The following is a 19,327-nucleotide window of genomic DNA, read 5'->3' as shown; positions in this document are numbered from 1 at the left end:
CGCTCAGACATATTGCGCTGCGCGCGCGCGAGAGAGGGGTGCACAGTTCATTTGTAAGCACCGCTGCTGCCACCGACTAACTGTTAAATTTTCATCGGAATGTATAATAGATTTCCAACCTCTTTAGAACGAGGCTCTGAATGTGTTATTTTGAGTAAATCGATAAGTAGAAGAGTAATGCGAGATTATTTTGCTTGTTGACCCTCTATATCTCCATTCATAAAAGTTAATTGGCCCGTAATTATATACATATCGAACAATTGAATTCAGATATCTTCACCGACTATTATTGAAGCTTGCGCAATAATACATTTAAAATTAAAACTGATGTGTTATTCGTATCGACGGTCGAGTATGATCCGAAAGAAACAAGCTTGTCACAGACATGCTTACGCTCAATTGTACAGAGCAATCGAGGCGGTTGCTGCTGTAGCCCCGAAAAAAAGACGCGAAAGAAATAAGTATTTGCTCGAACTAGGAGTGCGAGAGAGAGAGAAAGACTGCGGGAGAAGAAAAAGAAAAGAACGAATGCAAGGATAAAAATTTACGAGGTTGAATGCGTGAGTCCCGATATACGATTGGGTTAAAGGTTAAAGGATATCTATATATACGTATACTAGGTTGAAAGTTGAAAGTAATACCAGAACTGAGAGAGCAAAAGAACGAGGGAGGGGTAGAGCGATCTATTATTTATCGCTGGCAATAATTCACCCGCAAGCAGTGAGATAGAAGTCATTCGTACAGGCGCGCGCGCGCATATAGGAATAAACAATACAAGAAAGGCGGAAATCGAGTCAAATCCCAACGACTGACTACTAACTCTGATATTTTCTTTCTCTGTTTCTTTTTGGACTTTTTTCCTCGAGCTCGCGAGCTGACTTTCTTTCTTTCTTCCTTTCTTTCTGTCTTTTTCCTCGCATGTGGTTTCGGCTTTACTCTTTCTATTTGCGCACTAGAGAGATGATCTTTCGTAACAAACTTGATCGGAAAACTCTGCCTCGAGCGTATTTCCGCCTCGATCTGTGATGCGTGAGCCACCGACGCCGCCGCGCTGCGAGCTGTAGAGAAAATAAAAGGAAAGAAAAGGAAGAAAACGTTGCATATACAGCTCTCGATGTGTATAAATACGTAGCACGCCCGATTTATCGAACTTTTGGACGCTAGTATTTGTACTCGCGAACGATTGATTTGCACTAGTCGTGCACCTACGAGGCTCACGCACATATTATTATAAGGTATGTGTTCACACGGACATGCGAGCTTGATTTATTCTTGAATGATAAATTCCTTCGCACCGGTGCGTCAAGAGATTTTTTGCGCTTTACCCAATTTACCCGCCGTAAGAATTAGTAAATCCAAATCCGAACTTTGTGCGAATCTTTTTTCATGGTCGTGCGATAAAAAGTTATCTCATCCAAGCGCTAGCCCCCTGCATGGGAGCTCTGAAACTCAAGTGAGAAAGTATGCTGCACGTGTGGCATCAATCTTCTCTCTCTCTCTCTCTCTCTCTCTCTCTCTCTCTTGAAACATCGTCAACAAAAGACGCGAAAAGCGTTCTGACACGTATACGTGTGTATTGTAAAAAAATATACACCCCGAGCGCATCGCGCACCCAAAACTTTTGATCGTGAATTAAAAGAAGGAAAAAACTGAAACAGAAGAGATGGGGCGAAGTACATGCGAAAGTTTGAACGATCGATACACACACTCGCGCGCGCGCATATATGGTAAGGGTAAAGTTGTAGAGCTTGTTCAAGCTCTTGTATATACAGAGGAACGAAGAAACTGCAGCAACCACTGCGCCGATCGCTTATCGTCTTGTGCTGCTTTTCGGTTTCGCCTCTCGCTGTACCACGTGTGCACCGCCACACAGTAACAGTAGCAGCAGCAGTAGCAACATCGCGTACCGGCTCCTGAGAAAGTACAAAGTTTGTCGAAAGAAGAAGAAGGTATCGTTGTGCAAGCTCTCTCTCTTGCTCGCCTTGGCTATCTATCAGACTGGCAGCTCGAGACACGCACACATACTCAGGATACAAGCTTACTCACCAATACAAGCTCGCAAGCTTGACTAACGGCACCTGAACTACAAATCATGGACAAGGTAAGATTAAAGAGAGAATGAGCTAGACCTGTGTGCAGTTTGTCCGTATAAGTAAAGTTCCTTATTAATACCCTTCGGCTCTTTTTTCTCTCTCACCAAGTCGTTGAAATAACTGATAGAAATATTCTTCGAACATTTTATCGCGCGCGCATTTTAGATGAGATTTCCGGTAACTCAAGGAACATTCGCGAATGATAAAAAAGAAATTGCGGAAAGCAAACGACACTGAGGAAGAAGAGTATAATAATGAGGAAGAAAAATAAGCGATGTAAGCGCGTGCAAGAGAGAGAGAGAGAGAGAGAGAGAGAGAGAGAGAGAGAGAGAGAGAAAGAAAGACAGAGACAGAGTACGCTGTGGATTCCTTTAGATTTAACGGCAAGTGAAGGGATAAAAGCTCGAGGCAGCACTACGTCGCTACACTGACACAGCGGAACAATGTCCTCCCGATGCTTTTATACATCTCATCGTGACCAGCATTTTTTATTCAAGAGCTAATAATAATTCACGATGTCACTCCTCTCGAGGATTAAAACGTAGATGCCGCCGGTCCTTCTTATTTTGCCCTTTATACACATGTATATGGGTTACTCTTTAGAAATTGACAAAATTTTACTTTCTAATTCAAAAGTATACTAATACGCGAATAGTATAATTTTCAATGGGCGCAGTTATGGTTTTTTTAGCAAAACGAGGGATACGCCACGAGCCAGAGGCGAATGCTGTAACGAGTTTTGGTAAAAAAACATATTTTTGCTAGCTCATGGTACCACTTTCCCACGAAATAAGGTTTTCTAGAATTACGAAAAAATGAAAAACTATTTACAATAATTCATTGTTTTTTACAATATGATGGATAGTCAATTGTAAGATTTTCCAAAATTATTCGTGTGCGCGTTGTGTAGAAAAAATCTTCGTTGAGTTCTAATATTTCCGGACTAATCTTATGCTCTTCCATTACTACCATCATGTACTATATTTGATGTACCTCATAAGATTATTTTGGTAGCCAAATGATTTGTGTCAAATATCACATTTAAATGGTTTGCTGCTTTTATGTATTGCATTGATGTGACGTTTGAGGTGACTTTGTCTAAATGATTTGCCACAATTCTCGCATTCAAAGGGTGCGTTACGATCATGTATTGTCAGAATGTGATTTTGAGATCCTTTTGTAATCCAAACGATTTGCGATATGTACAAAATTTATGTGAGATTTGAGATGTTATTTGCAGCCAAATGACTAGTAACACATGTCACATTTGAGGGATTTGCTCCTAATATGTACTGCCCTGACATGGCATTTAAGGTCACTTTTTCATTCAAATAATTTGTGGCAAATGTCATATTCATACAGTTTAATGCTCATGAAGGAAGCATAAAAATTTTTTTATTGATCTAACATTCCACAATGACAGAAATTTTGTTTGTGCTGATTGACATGTAAAAGAATTTGGAATTTTTTTTTATACAAGGCTCGAATTATCCTCTACTTAAAGAATTACCCATATACATATGTAGTACGATGTTTTTTCTTCCTTGGTGAACGTCTAGACCACTATATAAGCATCGCTTATAAAAAATTACGCGATAAAAAGATGATAAACGCGCTTTAAAATAACATTGGCTTATCGTCGCCGAATGACAAGCAGTAGAGATTTGAATCTTCAATGTGCCCTGCTTCAAGGTCTGCGTGAAAAAAATCAATGTAAAGGTTTGCAAAAAAAAGCTCGAAGAGAAAAGCGAGCGGTGCTCAAGGCTCTCGAGAGATTGACTTAAAATGTAGTTATGTGCGAAAGAAGAGAGAATGAAGGAAAAAATTGTAGCTCCGATTTTTGCTCGGGGCTTGCCAAAGTATACCGAACGTGCGTCTGCATTAAATCTCGATATGATCTAAAAGCTCGTACATTACCTTGAATATTTGACGTAGCCCGATCCATCTTCCTTTTAATGGACTCTAAAGTGCAATTGTGTTGGATGAAATAAAAGATTTTCATGAAAAGATTATTTTTCGATCGATACGTGTGCTGCTGCTACTACTATGGCATCTTGAAAAATAAAAAATGAAATGAGCTCAGAAATTCCAGCAGTATCATAGGTAGGGCATGGATCATTACAAGCATGATACAATAAAAAAAAAACTACGATTTTTCGCAAGTTTATCTCTACATTAGCTCACGACTGCATTTTATGACATTTCGAAAGTAAAACTTGCCACGATATTCAAATGAGAATGGAAATAAAGACTTGAAACAAGAATAAATCTTCAGAGTATATGCGGTCGGGAGCGAGTCGAGAAAAAACTGCATCAACGACTGCGACGAAGACGACGCATTTCTCTCTAGCGTAGGATAATTTTACGCTCGAGCGAAGACTCGATTTATTTCTTATAATTATAAAAGAAGACAGCTGTAAGGAAGGAAAAGAGCGGTAATAGAAAGGCTCATTTTCATTTGTGCGATTGGAAAATTATTCTTGTATCTATATAAATCACGACTGGTACGCTTATCTTCCTATTCTAATAAAGAAGAACGACCGTCTCCTCCGTCAAAATCGGCTCTTTCTCACTTGTTAACCAAAGTTTTTGACTTGTCACTATTCTCAGTAGTCGACAACTTTACTGCCTGAGCAAAGCACCTGACGACGACGTGGCTGTCTATGCTACCGAGATCTTATAACACTGTCTTACTGACCGGCACAAGCTCACACTCAATATCCAATACAGCTGACTGATTCTCAATACACATGTGCGTTGATTATGTTTCGATCAAGCTTTAAGGAGACCTATTATTTTTACCTCGTACGTACAGATGTAAAGGGATGATTGAATTTTGAGGAGGATTTAAATGTTTACATAGTTTTTGAGTATACATACGAACTATCTACGAGAAACAGTGGCGAATTTGTATTAACGAACACATTTTTCATTTACGAATTTATATATAATGCGCGGGGGTATACTTACGTTCAGAATTGATCAGAGTCAAGCGATTATGACGAAATAATGTCTTTTGGTCATTAGATAAATGTTATGCTTTGACATTGGGTTGACTGAATTTCTACTTCTTTCAGAGTTTTTCGATGGTTAAGGGGGTCATCATACGAACTTTAGGAATGATTATTTATAAATATTATTCTTGCATAGGATATCGGAGATTGGGAGACATAAGATATCGCGATAGGAAGCAGCTACTTAAAAAAATGTTTAACGGACAATTATAATGTTGAAAGATTTATTTAACAGTAATACTTTAGAAACGAATTGAAAGCAAAGTATTGCTTATATTGTAGCGTCACAACAAAACGAAAACAGTTCGTAATATTTAATTGATCTTCACAATATTAATCGAAAGTTATGTGCGAGATTTTCCAAAAGTACATTATATACTCATGTGGGTGCAGAAGTCTTCATTGAATTCAAATGTCTCAAACAAATTATATGCTTCTAAGATTTTATTCGATCGTCGCGAAAATGTACTGTCAATATGCGAGTTTCGAGGGTACTTTTTTATCCAAATTTTTTCGTACAAATATCACAATGGAAGGATTTATTACGATAATTTACTGTCATAATATGTCTTTAGAGATTATTCTGATATCCAAATAATTTGTGAACAAACTCCAATTCGAAGAGTTGGCTACGATCATGAACCGCGTTTACGTGACATTTGAGGTAGCTTTTGTGATCAAATTATTTGTGACACATCTCCCATTCAGAGGGTTTGCTACGAGCGTGTATTCTATTTATGTGAATACAGAGGTCATTTTTGACAAATGATTTCTGACAAATGTCACACTTGAAGGTTTTAATACGATTATGTACTGCATTAATGTGATATTCGAGGTGATGTTTATATCCAAATGTTTTGCGACAAATGTCAACAAACACTCAAAAAGTTAAATCCGACGATGTACTGCATTTATGTGCATTTTTAAAGTTTGTCGGCGTCCAAATGATTTCTTACATATCTCACATTCGAAGGGTTTGCTGTTTTGATGAACTTCATTGATGTGACCTTTGAGATTAATTTTTTTTCCAAACGATTTGAGACAATGATCACACTTGAAGGGTTTGCTCCGAACATGTACTATATTTATGTGACGTTTGAGGTGACCATTTCGTCCAAATGATTTTTGACAAATGTCACATTCATGTGGTTTCCTACAATCATGTACTGATTGAATGTGTATCTTGAGATCACTTTTGTACCCAAATGATTTGTGACATATCTCACACTCGAAAAGTTTGCTGTGATCGTGTACTGAGTTTATGTGATTTTTTAGCATATTTTGGTATCCGAATGATTTGTGACATATATCACATTCAAAGGGTTTACGACGATCGTGTATTGCCATTATGTGCTTATTTAGGTCATGCTTGTATCCAAATGATTTGTGACATATTGTACATTCGTAAGGTTTACTCCGATTGTGAACTGCACTTATGTGCTTACTAAGGACACTTTTGTATGGAAATGACTTGTGGCATATGTCACACTCGAAGTGTTGGATTCGATTATGTACTAAGTTTATGTGATCTTTGAGGGTACCTTTTTGTCCAAATGATTTATGACATATTGTACATTCATAGGGTTCGCTCCCATTGTGTACTGTGTTCACATGACATTCAAGGTTTGGTTTTTGACCAAATGTTTTGTGACAAATCTCACATTCATATGTTCTAGTCTTTTCATGTCTCTTATTGATATGTGGATTTAAACTCACTCTTCTTTCAAATATTTTTGGACTCAGATTACACTTTAGAAATAGTCTGCGTTGAGTTGATTTTTCAAATGTTTTTACTGCGTCGGACTCGTTAAGGCTCCTCTATACAGAGGGACAAATACCGACATACCAATATTATTTTGTACCCATTTTTTTTATTCTCTAGACAACCATTAAACTTGAAATTTCGTGGGAGGGAATATGAAACTTATAAAAATGTGCCTATGTCGTTAGATTTCAATAAAATGTTTAATGAAATTATTCTAACTAATTGTTTGAGAATACCTTACTTTTTAGGTTATAAAAGGGGGATAATAGAAAATCAAGTTTGTTTGAAAGTACCGGTCATTTAATACAAAACTGGCGACATAGGCACATTTTTATAAGTTTCATAATCACTCCCACGAAATTTCAAGTTCAATGGTTGCCCAGAGAATAAAAAAAATAGGTACAAAATAACTACGTACTTGTTATCGACTGACTGTGTATAGAGAGCCCTGAAGTTTCACTCGGAACTTTTCTTGAAATTGACAGTTATTATGGTAATTGAATTCTTTTTTTTATTAGAATTATTGGCCTCTTTTCAATAAAGCCAATTTGTCTGAATTTGGTTTTCTACTTTGACAATGGGTAGACAACTTTGATACTCAGTTTTGCAGATTGTTTTTGGTAAAAGTTTGAGTTCATGTTTAACATATTTACGCTCCAAATCTATAAATATTTTTTCATTTAACATTTCATGTAACGACATAACCTCGTTTTTGTGATTTGCCTAAAATAAAAATGGTCTTGAAGTTTCTGATGGAGTAAAATTAGAACATAATTCAAATGATTGAAGTTACCGATTGATCGTTAAATGTGAATGTTTCAAAGTTTTTAGCTTCACAAGAGTCCACCGAATCGAAAATATTACCGTCATCTGCCTCTGGCCAGGTATCGTTCGGCTCTTCCTTCACCCTTAAAAACATAAAAACAATAAATTTTGATAAAGCGATAATGAAAAAAAAAAAACAATTAATAATAATATGACATGTACAAAAATAGCTATACCTAATTGTATCCTCTATTCTTTTCATCGCTCGCTTAATAATAGGTAAACTTACACTATGAATTTACACGAAATACACCCAAAAAAATAGTCGAAGTCAAACGCCTCGAGTAGCCAATAAGGTACCTAGATTTGATATATATAGGCTATATCACGCCAGCTGCCCCCCCCCCCCCCCCCCCCNCCCCCCCCCCCCCCCTCTTGGATTAGAGTTGGAATTTGATTTTTAATATTTTATTTTGCATCCCAAGGGTGAATATGAAAAAATTGTTGAAACATGACTTTTTTTGTTAAATTTGATGAGGAATTCAAATTTGATGTCAAAAATCACATTCATAACCTCAAAATCCCTAAATTATTAACAATCAGTCTCAAACATCGATGAACATATTACAATATTGGCCATATATCGCTGGATACAAACATGTTCATTTTTGGCTTGGAGACTGATTGTTAATAATATAGGGATTTTGAGGTTATGAATATGATTTTTGACATCAAATTTGAATTCCTCATCAAATTAAAAAAAAAAAAAAAATTATGTTTCAACAATTTTTCTTATTCACCCTTGGGAAGCAGAATAAGATATGAAAAATCAAATCAAAAAGAGGGGGGACAGTTGACGTGATATAGACCATGTACACTTTTACCGATATTAAATGTAAATACTTGCTCACTGAGGAATTGCGCTCCTCGTCAGTGACTTGTACCCACTACTCGTATATATTATTACTGAGGTGACTCCGCGATTATGATTGTAGTAGTAGTAGTAAATTTATTGGCATTTAAAAATTTTCACATAGCCATACCGCGATTATGATAGTTCCTTGACGACGCTTTCCCCCTCTATTGTCGAAATTTTAATGAAAATGTAATGACGCCGTTGGATCTCTTTATCTATTGGTCTAGGCAATGCCCACTAACCACTAGCCTCTTAGATCATTTTCGAGGGTTATCTTGGTTATATCGTGAGGATTGTGTGGATCGGTGTGATGGTTATGCGTATTAAGGTGATAACAGTATGTGCACTGGCAACTTATATGATGATTATTGATGGAAGCCAAGTACAACTGTCGGTAAGGAAGATAATTATGCAACGACAAGCGTTGTTAACTGTGAAGGAAATTATCGGGATTTAGGAGATAATTATTCTACGTCCGCGATGACAGGTATCGCTAACAGTTAAATAAAATTATCGGTTTTCAGGAGATAACTATTCTACGTCCGGTTACGCACCTAACTGTTGAATAGAGTTATCGGGATTCAGGAGATAACTATTCTTCGTCCGGTTATGCACCTAACTGTTGAATAGAGTTATCGGAAAGCAGGGAAGATAATTATTCACCGTCCGCAACGACATGCATTGCTAACTGTTGAATAAAATTATCCTGGCGACTATTCTTTGTCCGGTTGTTCACCTAACAGTTGAATATTAATCGCTTATGGGAAAGATAACTATTCTTCGTCCGGTTATGCACCTAACTGTTGAATAGAGTTATCGGAATTCAGGAGATGACTATTCTGGGTATACGACAATATGTCGATAGCAGCTGAATAAAATTGCTGTCGGAGGAAGAGTGATTACTCTGGGCATATGGCAATAAACCAATGGCTCCTGAGTAGAATCACGTAGGGATACAACAACTACTCTGCGCATACAACACTTATGTTGCTAGCAGCTGAATAAAATTGTTGTAGAAGGTAGAGTGATTACTCTGGGCATACGGCAATAAACCGATAGCTCCTGAATAGAATCACAGTGTGAGATAACTACTCTGCGCATACGACAATGTGTCGATAGCAGCTGAATAGAGTTATCGATAAAGGAAAATAACAAATAACTTGTTATTTGTTTAGTTACTTGTTCGAGGCCTGACAAGAGAGTGAGCGAATGCTCGGTGAGCGAATGCTGCTAGGTAGCGAATGCTCGGTGAACGAATACTTCTGAACGAATGCTGTGGATGCTCTCTAGGGCCCCCGTATTTATACGATTTGCGGGCCTGGCTGGAGTGGGATGGAAAAAGTAGGAGGCATTGGAGAATTTAAATGTTTAAATTGGAGAGGCTGGAAAACCGTAGTTAGTAAAAATAAGGGAGTTGGAAATTAGGATTGTAAGGAAATTTTCCTTTCCAACGATACCTCATAATACATAATGAAATACAAAATGATTGTTAATAATAATTTCATACAATAAATACTTAGCTAGTTGACAATTATTGATATTGATATTTTATATAATTGTTGCGCACGTATACTTAGTTATACAAGCAACAATTAATTGTATAATTCATGTATGAGTTGATATTAATCTTTAGCAATTTATATTTTAAAAATAACTTTAGTCACACTAAATATACGTATGCAACAATGTACAATTATAAAGTTGAATATAAATTTGATGTATTGAACAACTGTGGTTCGAACTTGTTTAACATAAATTAATATAATGTTTAATTGATAATAATGAGTAGCTCTGTCGAACGGCGACAGAGATGTAACAAATAACGTTTAATTATTTATTTAGTTACTCTGGCGATTAATGTATGTTTAGGATATTTTTCATAGTTAAAACAATGTTTACCATATCGTAATGAAATAATCCGGCGACTCTTGAGTCGGCTATTATAGTGAATCTAACTGTGGAAGCGGTTGAGTTTGGTATCGATGTACTCGTCTCAACAATTAATATTTAGTAATAATTACAATTACATCGTGTCATAATTTGTTTAACCAATATAGCCTAAAACATTATTCATCAGAACTACATGTAAAAAGATCGAGATTGTTCGATGTCGAAATCCGTTTTATCGGTGAACACATGGCTTCTGAGAAAGGTGTGAAAAGTAATAAACTCCAAAAATAGATGTAACGGTCGCTCGGCGCGTGAATAATACGCTCGAACTACAAGTTACAAACTATGTACAAGTAAGACATCAAAATATATTTTTTTGATTTTAAAATGTATTTAGTTTGAATATTTCCACAATACGCCTTGTAGGCCGGATCGGTTCGTGCAGGCGCGTTAAGTCGGAGCGCGGAATTGGCGGGTTGCTTTGGCGTAGGCTATTCGTAGTAGGACGTTACAAAAATATCATTAATCTAGGCGCACAACTTGCTTACACATACGTGGAATATCTGGAAAAATTATCCAACAGAGAAAAAACAAAACTCTAAATCGACCGATAGAGATCATAATGGTGCTACCTGCGCGATATTAGTTATAATCTTTAATATAAGTCATTGATAATTATGTATTGGCTTGATTATGTTATTGAAATTAACGTGCTGTAATTGGTAGTTGGATTTCAGTATATAGATGGCACGTGCGATGCAGTGCGTGCGAGTTTTTAAATTTCTGATAATGTAAACAGATACGGGAATGATTTTGGCGCGCGCGGAGAGCTGAAAAATGCCAGTGATCTTTGTACGGAAGTCATTTCTCCTTTTTTTTCTTCGAACCATATATATTCTGCGTATCTCTTCCTCTGTCTGCACGAGTTCGAACGTTTCTCGATCGTTCTGCAAAGAGTTACTCAAACAATTCGTGTTTGCCCGCGATCCGCTATTTCGGCAAAGTATCGATACATCTGGGTACGTAGCGTATATAGCAGGCATGAGAACTAGCGCGCGAGACGATCACTCGGTGTCTGCAGTGTGCTAGCACATATAATAATGTGTATACATATAGATAGTCTTATCAGAAGAGGGCCACGTCGCGCACGTAGCCGTAGTACGCGCGACAAGTAGCGCACTCAATGCACATTCAATAACTCGCACATTTTTACGACTTGTAAACTCCGCCGAGCTCCGGAACACTTGACTCGGTGGCGCAAAGTGTTATATATATAGTCTACGAGAGCTATGAGGCTTGTAAGAGATGCAGATATACGACACAGGAGATTGCCGTGTGCGCGCGAGGGAGCTCACGCTTTTCCCGACACCTCGTGTGAATGCACATCAAGTGTGCCAGAGTAGCAGTGCGTGTATATTATATACGTATATAATAATAAAGCGTGTAATATGTAAAAGCGCGCATTATTATATACGTATACACGCGCGGCATGGCTTATATAATACTCTGCGCGCGGGGCGCGCGAGGGCTAGAAAATTAATATTCCGTATACGTCTGCGCGTACTAAAACTTGTTTCTGTTGTGAATAGTTAGTCAATTTACAAGCTCGGCTATGCTGGTGTGCGAGTGTGAATGCGTGCGTGTGCCCCGGTACACACACACTACGCGTGTTATTTAATACATATATACATTATATAAGTTTCTGCTGCACTCGGCGCCTACCTTGGGCGTGAGTAAGTAAAGTGTTGGAGCAGTGAGTGCAGTGCAACGCACGCGAGATGCACCACGCGTTGTAATATACACACACAAACGCATCTCTCTTACAGCAGCTACTTCAGTGCTCGAGTTTGTAGCATTAAACATTCATAAGCTCTGCAACGTGTGCGGGGACTTTTCGACGTCGTGTCTTCGTCGCGACTAATGTCTCTGTTTCAAATTTTTCAAGTAGGGAATTTGTTTTTTGTCGCTTAAAATTTTTGGGCGAGATACACTCGTTTGGATCCACGTCCGCCCACATCGACTTTTTGCTCAAAGATAATCCACTATTTTTTTTTCTACTTTGGGTGAGTGCACACACACGGGCGCACGTGTACTTACGTGGCGGCCCTGTGTGGAAGAGTTCGAAGCCGCGAGTATAAGGAAAGCCTTGCAAAGCTATCACGACTCTTCTATTCTCGTTGATCTTCCTCACGTACACCTTTCAGCAAAGATGCACACGCACACATACATGCAGCATACACGGCGCAGCTTTTCTATCCCGACAAATCCCCAAAAGTATGCGCGCCCGTGCATAAACCAAAGAGAGAAGAAAAAAAAGATCCGTAAATCTTGTGCCAGTTCGTATACATTATAAGTGACGTCTTGCATGCATATACACGTACACGTTCAAGTTTTCATAAGGCCTTACATAACGCTCGGGATATTTTTCATTTTTTAAATCGTGATACATTCTTTTTTGAAACTTCGAATTAACCTTTTCAAACTTTGCCATATACGTGGAAAAAAACGTAGTTCTCTGTAACAGACGAGGGATGTAGCTGCGAAGGGAGGTGAAGGAAATGGCACCACAATCGAGAGATAGCTCGTTAAATTCGTCGAGAATCCAGTGCTGATAAGGGAATTCGAATCGCACCTGTGCGCGCACACATTTCGGGAGTAGTTCATCGAAACTCGTTCCCTCGCCTTCACCATCTTTGTCTCTCTCTCTCTCTCTCTCTCTCGCTCTTTTTCGACCGTACCTATATTATAGTCAACTCCGATGTCCATGTACACACCTATATACGCGCGTAGTGAGTGAGCTTCATATATTCAAGGTCGATAGACCGCAGCCCAAGAGTACTTGTCTGTCCATCGTAGCTACCGGCTAGAATAACGTGTAACGTTGTTAACGCGCTGCCGCCAGGCGTCCGTTAGTACATAGTCGCGTTATATTCGTTATTCTCGAGTATCGTTGGTCCAATTGCTCTGCGGAATTGCCAGCTACCGCGCCTATATACTTCCATCAGCCATCACGCAAATTTTGAAATTCACGGGCCAAGTCTAAGTATTGCTGCTCGGCTAAATAATTCAACGAACGCTTCGGAGGCAAATTGAAATTGAAAGCGAGCGAGTTTTATCATTGCTATGTAATGGCCATTGCGAATAAAACTAAACTCGCTCGCTCGCTTCTTTTTCTTGCTCTATCATTACAATCAGCGCCCGAGACTCGTTCGATCGAGCGTTAAAATGAAAAGCGCGCCTTGATGCTGCGCCGCGTCGCAAAACGAGTCGAAGCGTGCATATATATAGATAGCTGCTACGGCGAGAAAGAAGCGTCGAGCTCGCAGAAAAAAAACTAACTGCTTCTTCGCTTAGTCGTTATATCGCGGCACCGTCATCGTCGTCGTCGTCGTATCGATAATAATATACGTCTTGAGGTACACGAGGCAAAGCGAGAAATCGAAAAATTATTTCCATTATTTTGAGAGGTATTAAACGATTCTTTTTCTCTTTATTTTTTTAACGAGATCCCATGTAAATCGACAATCAAAATTTACATCTGTGCAGCTGCAGCTCCGAGGCAGCAGCTCTTTCCACGATGAAAACGAGTGAGTGCGCGAGTAGCAGCAGCAGCGCCTATACACACACACACACACACACATACAAACACTGCTCCGCTCACAGCGTAGAGAGCGTAGCTTTTGCGCTTGAGTACCGCCGAGGGAAGATCAGCTTTATGATTACGATGGGCTGTAACGAGCTGGCTGCAGATTATTACTATTGTCTCTATATCCTTTATATGCACACGCACATCCCTGTATACACACATACATACATACACTCTCTGGCGTTTTGAGAGCGAGTTACACGTCGAAACCAAACGTTTGGCATTATTTCTCACGTATTCCTTGCAAAAGTTTATCAAGCTTTATTGTGTAATATTATATGCTCGATTAAGCTTTTCGAAAATGTTTAGGAGTACCATCTTTTTTGCACTGCCCACTATTATTTTTTTCTTCACGCACGAATAAATTGTGAATAAATTTTCGACAAACACCCGTGCACACGCCGAGCCAGCTGTATAAACTTAACACGAAAAAGTTTCATTCCTTCATCCTTGAATTAGAATTACGGACTGTAATTTTGGCGACATTTGCCTTGCGACTTTTAATACTGCTTCTATCTTTTTTCTCTCCGTTTCTCTCTTCTCTGTACGTTGTTAACGAATTCCATGAGACGAGAAAGTATATACAGAGGCGGCGCGTAATACAAGCGGTGTGCGTATATACACTCCACGCGTATAGTGCAAAGTAAAAAATTTCTCCGGACTAAGAGTATAAAATTTAAAGTCGCAAGATAAAATCAAGAAGTTCTTCGCAGGGCTCTCGAGCTATAGAGAATTGCGCTTTGTACATTGTTGGACTAAGCTTACACAAAAAAAGGGCACTCGGGCAAAATGCATATTACCCGCAGGAATTTTCCAGGGGTGGTGGCTAACGTGCTTGAGAACCAAAAGTTTATTCAGTGCACTTATACGCGTTAAATATACATTCACACGCGATACATTTTTGAATCATTTTTCTCGCGAGTATTTTTACTTTTTATTTCTGTAAATTAACTAGGTGAAAGAAAGTCTTTTGAGCGTTAATTATAAAATGAAAGTCGAGGCCGCAGCGCCGGGTGAGAGCTTACGCAGCCGGATGTAAGCGCTCGCGCGCGAATACTCTTCTTCTCTCGGTGCGCGGACGAGAAGAGGGAAGTGGCGCCGCGCGGGGGTGGCTGCTGGATGAGAGAGAAAGGGGACTGCAGGTGGAAATGAGCTAACTCGTCTCTTTTGCGGTTTAAATAGCAAGCAGCAGCAGCGCCAAGCGCAAGAGCAGTTTCGCTTTGCTTTCTCCCCACGCTCTTTATCACTCTCGCACTCCGCGCGCGGCTCTCTTTCTCTCTACAATTTTCCGTGAGATTTCATGTAAAGGTTCCGCGTGTGCACGCCGCATCTGAAAATGTCTTTCATCTTATTATTTCTTCTGCTTTCGTTCACTCGACCATTAAGTAGAAACTAAAAGGTTTGCATAATGAATACTATTTATGCAGTGTCGTAAGATTTTATGTATAAAAGTTAGAATGATTCATCGAAATCACATTCGATGGATGCATTGGCTTGTGTTTAATTTTTTATTTCTCAAGGACTTGAATAATTTCTTCTAATCGTATGTCAAACATTTTCAATTTATAACAATATTTAAGAAAGTATTTGCCATCTCTTTAGTATTATTTGTGCCAATCCAAGCCCTGGTAGAAATGTCTAACTGACTAGTCGTTGAATTGTACATAAATTCCTTGAGATTGCATCTTTTTTCAAACCATGCTTTGATTTATAAAGTTATATGTACTTTTCCACTTACAAATTTCCAGATATTGGTACTCGCCATCTATCAGTGTAGGCTTGAAATTATATTTTTCCCAAACTAACTTAAAGTACGCATCTTTGTCGCTAAATTTAGGCTTTCGTAAGAAAAAATTAGTATCATCAACTTGAGAAATATAATATTTCGCTTTACAGTGGATCAAACTAGTCTACATCTTTTAAAACAAATTGTCATTTTCAGGTCATTTAAAATGTGGTTAATATTGAAATAAAAAATTGCTATTAACCATAGATGATCGAACTTTATTATAAAAATTAATCAACATTTCGCTTCTTTAGGCAACCTCTTCAAGTCTCGATAATTTTGCATGTATGTATTGTATCACAGATAAAAGTGAACTTATATAAATGGCTGTAAACAGGGACGTACATATCTATGAACAGCTAAAAAAAGGACTACAATTGTCTCGCACAACACATAGTCCTTGACGCATAATCGTGCACTCACTTACATGCGTACACGTCGTGCGCCGCATCGTTGAGCTTGCAAGCTCGAGTCAACGATAGCTGCAGTTCAACTGTTCTCCTTCTCCTGTTACTCCTTTTCCTCGAGAGGGAGAGCTGATCCGTGCATAGTAATGCTCGACGCGCGTGCATGTAATGCGACGAGGTACTTTGTACACGAATATCACAAATTCTCGCGGACAATCCTCTCGTTCCGGACATTTGCTTCTCGATATTTTCTTGCCCCGTTGAACGTCGAGGATTTTGCTCGAGTTTATGTCGCTGCATATAATACGTACGTCGACTACTACCTCCATCGTTATCGCCGGCGAGTTAAACGTACGTAGAGGAGCCTTTAGTCGCTTGCATATAATAAGCGCGTTCAGCAGCGGCGAGATACTTTGGGGGTGGCTACGTACACGTATATATACACGGGTGAGGAAAGAGGAGAGGGGGCGGGGGGCTACGAGGTTCGGTAGCGCGCGTCGAATAGCCTCGTTAATGCGATCGCGTCGCGCGCACCGGTCCGACCCGAGCAGCAGCAGCTTCGAATTTCGTTTTCGTGCTTGCGAGGCAAGCGCACGCGCTATATACACCCTTCTCCTCATAATGTATAGTATCGTTGATGCTGCCACGGCCAAAGCTACTGCTTTATACTGAATTACGAAGCCGCATCATCACCGCCATCACCACAATAATGTGGCTGATATGCCTTTATACAGCTACCTAAACTATCGATACTACTACTTGACGTTATTGCCTTTTTTCCATCGATCCTCCACCCTTCCCCCCAATTTTCTAGCTACCAGCTGTGCGAAATGTCGTTAAATTCTGACGCGCGCACCAAGTACGTACGGGGGCGAGCTTTGATAATTTTGTCGAGGTTTATGTTGGGTAATAATGCGCAGCAACCGCCAGCCAGTTATTTAGAGCCGTGTTCTCGAATTCCTCGAGGAATTTCAAAAGTCAAATCGAAGCTCATGCCCAAACCATATAATATATACGTACAACACGTAATTACCCGCTTGTACAGATTGTTCATTTTCTTCGATTTAATTTCCGAATCATCCGATCGTGTACGGTGACAACGCTCGAGGGAATTCGTAATCAACTCGAGGCTGCCGGAGGGTCACTTTCACGGAGCGCCAGGGCCAAAAAGCGTATTATATTATTAATATTTCGAACGGAAATCTTCGATAAGTAATTACCCAGGCACGTATATAGTAGCTCGACTGCTTTTGCGTGTGTAGATGTGCACAGTTCGAGAAAGCCAATTTATATGTGTGTATGTGTGTACACTCGAAGAGCAACGATCCTCGAGAGAATGCACGCAAAGAGACGATTTCGGGGTCGTCGTGCTGGGCGATACAGTAAGAGAGAAAGAGAGAGAGAGAGAGAGAGAGAGAGAGAGAGAGAGAGAGAGAGAGAAGAACGAATAAAGTTATCCAGTAACCTCGAGAGCTTTCGGACTTGTGTACACGACTGTATATTCAATATATAGTCACACAAAAGCGTATACATACATCGAGAGAGAACGAAAAAGAGAGAGAGAAAGCATGTGAGGGGCAAATCGACCGCAAACACGGCAGAACGTGATCTTCGGGTAGCTAAAAGTATGCTTATACTCCGTCGTTGCAAGTGTATGTGGCGCCTACCGATCTAGCATATTTGTCGTCCAGCTTCAACGTGGATCGGTTCACATATATATGTATATTTACCATCGCGCACTATTACAGGCATAACTAACTGCCGCGCCGCCATACGTTTATAGAGCCAAGAGCAGCAGGAAGTATGAATGGATTAGAGCAGCCAAGTTGTCAAGCTGTCATTGAAAATGCAACGCTCAAATTTTCCAGCCAGACTTAGTCAAAGTCTTAACTTCGTTATCTGCCACCCATTCACTCAAATGCCTGATCTAATTATTCGAATTATTTATCGGACAATTAGTAACATCTCGTTCTCGAAAATAAATATATTACAAAGTCCATACGCTGTCGCTGCTCCTTACGTTGACTTTGTTTTTTTTTTCAGCCGAGCGTTCTTTCCTAAAAGAAAAAACATACTTTAAATTTCAACCAAATTCATTCGTACTCTTTCTGTTTGTTTGTTTTTTTTAATAAAGCAGCAAAAAACAAAAGTCTCAATTTACGCAAGAGAAATAATATTCTGGAGATTCTATCGCTTGGGTTGAGAACGGGGGTCTGCGGCGCAGCAGCAGCATAAGCGAGAGTGCAGCTCGCAGCCAGCAGAGATCTATATGTATACACTGCGAGAGAGAGAGAGAGAGAGAGAGAGCGAGCGAGAGCGCAAAGTGTAAGCATGCGCGCTGCTTCTACTGCTGTTGCTGCCACTGCTGGCCAGATGTGTCGCAGCAGCCCCCGTATATCTACATCTCTCTTTCTCTCTCTCTCGGTGTTTGGCTCGTGGATGGTTTTCGCGGAGCCAGCCAGTCAGTCGCTCTCCCGATTCGCTCGCAGAGAGAGCCTCGGGGAGATATAAAACTATTCGCGCGAAGCCTCTTGTACGCGCAGACTTTTTTTGCATTCCCAGGCGCGCTCGCGACCGAAATATGTCGACAAAAGTTTGCTTCTTCGTGCGTCGATACGTACCCACGATACTACCCAATTTTCCTTGATTTTTCATGAAATCTTGGCTCACGATTGACGTATACACGCAGCTATCGGCAAATAGAAAATGACTTTTCAGCAAAGTGCAACGACCCTGACGTTTAGTAGTCACGTGCTTTTAAAGCGTCAACACACAACAAAGACTGTGTAGCTGCGCAATAGCGTTTTGCGGTAAGCGAGCTGTGCGTGTAACAAGAATACGCCGCAGATCGCCGCCGTGCACGTTTGCGATTTATTTTCGTATCATATACGGACACATACGCACACACATATAGCGGCGAGTCAGCAGTAGCGGCAGCCGTACCACTCCAGATGTATTTATTTTTGGTTGCGGATGTGTGCGCGAGACGCTGCTTATACCACCGCCGCTGCTCTTACGACTACTGAAACTTTATTCTTTGGCAGA

Source organism: Trichogramma pretiosum, unplaced genomic scaffold (assembly GCF_000599845.2).
Source record: "Trichogramma pretiosum strain Unisexual culture from Peru unplaced genomic scaffold, Tpre_2.0 scaffold4, whole genome shotgun sequence".
NCBI lineage: Eukaryota > Metazoa > Arthropoda > Insecta > Hymenoptera > Trichogrammatidae > Trichogramma > Trichogramma pretiosum.
This window is presented reverse-complemented; position numbering follows the sequence as displayed.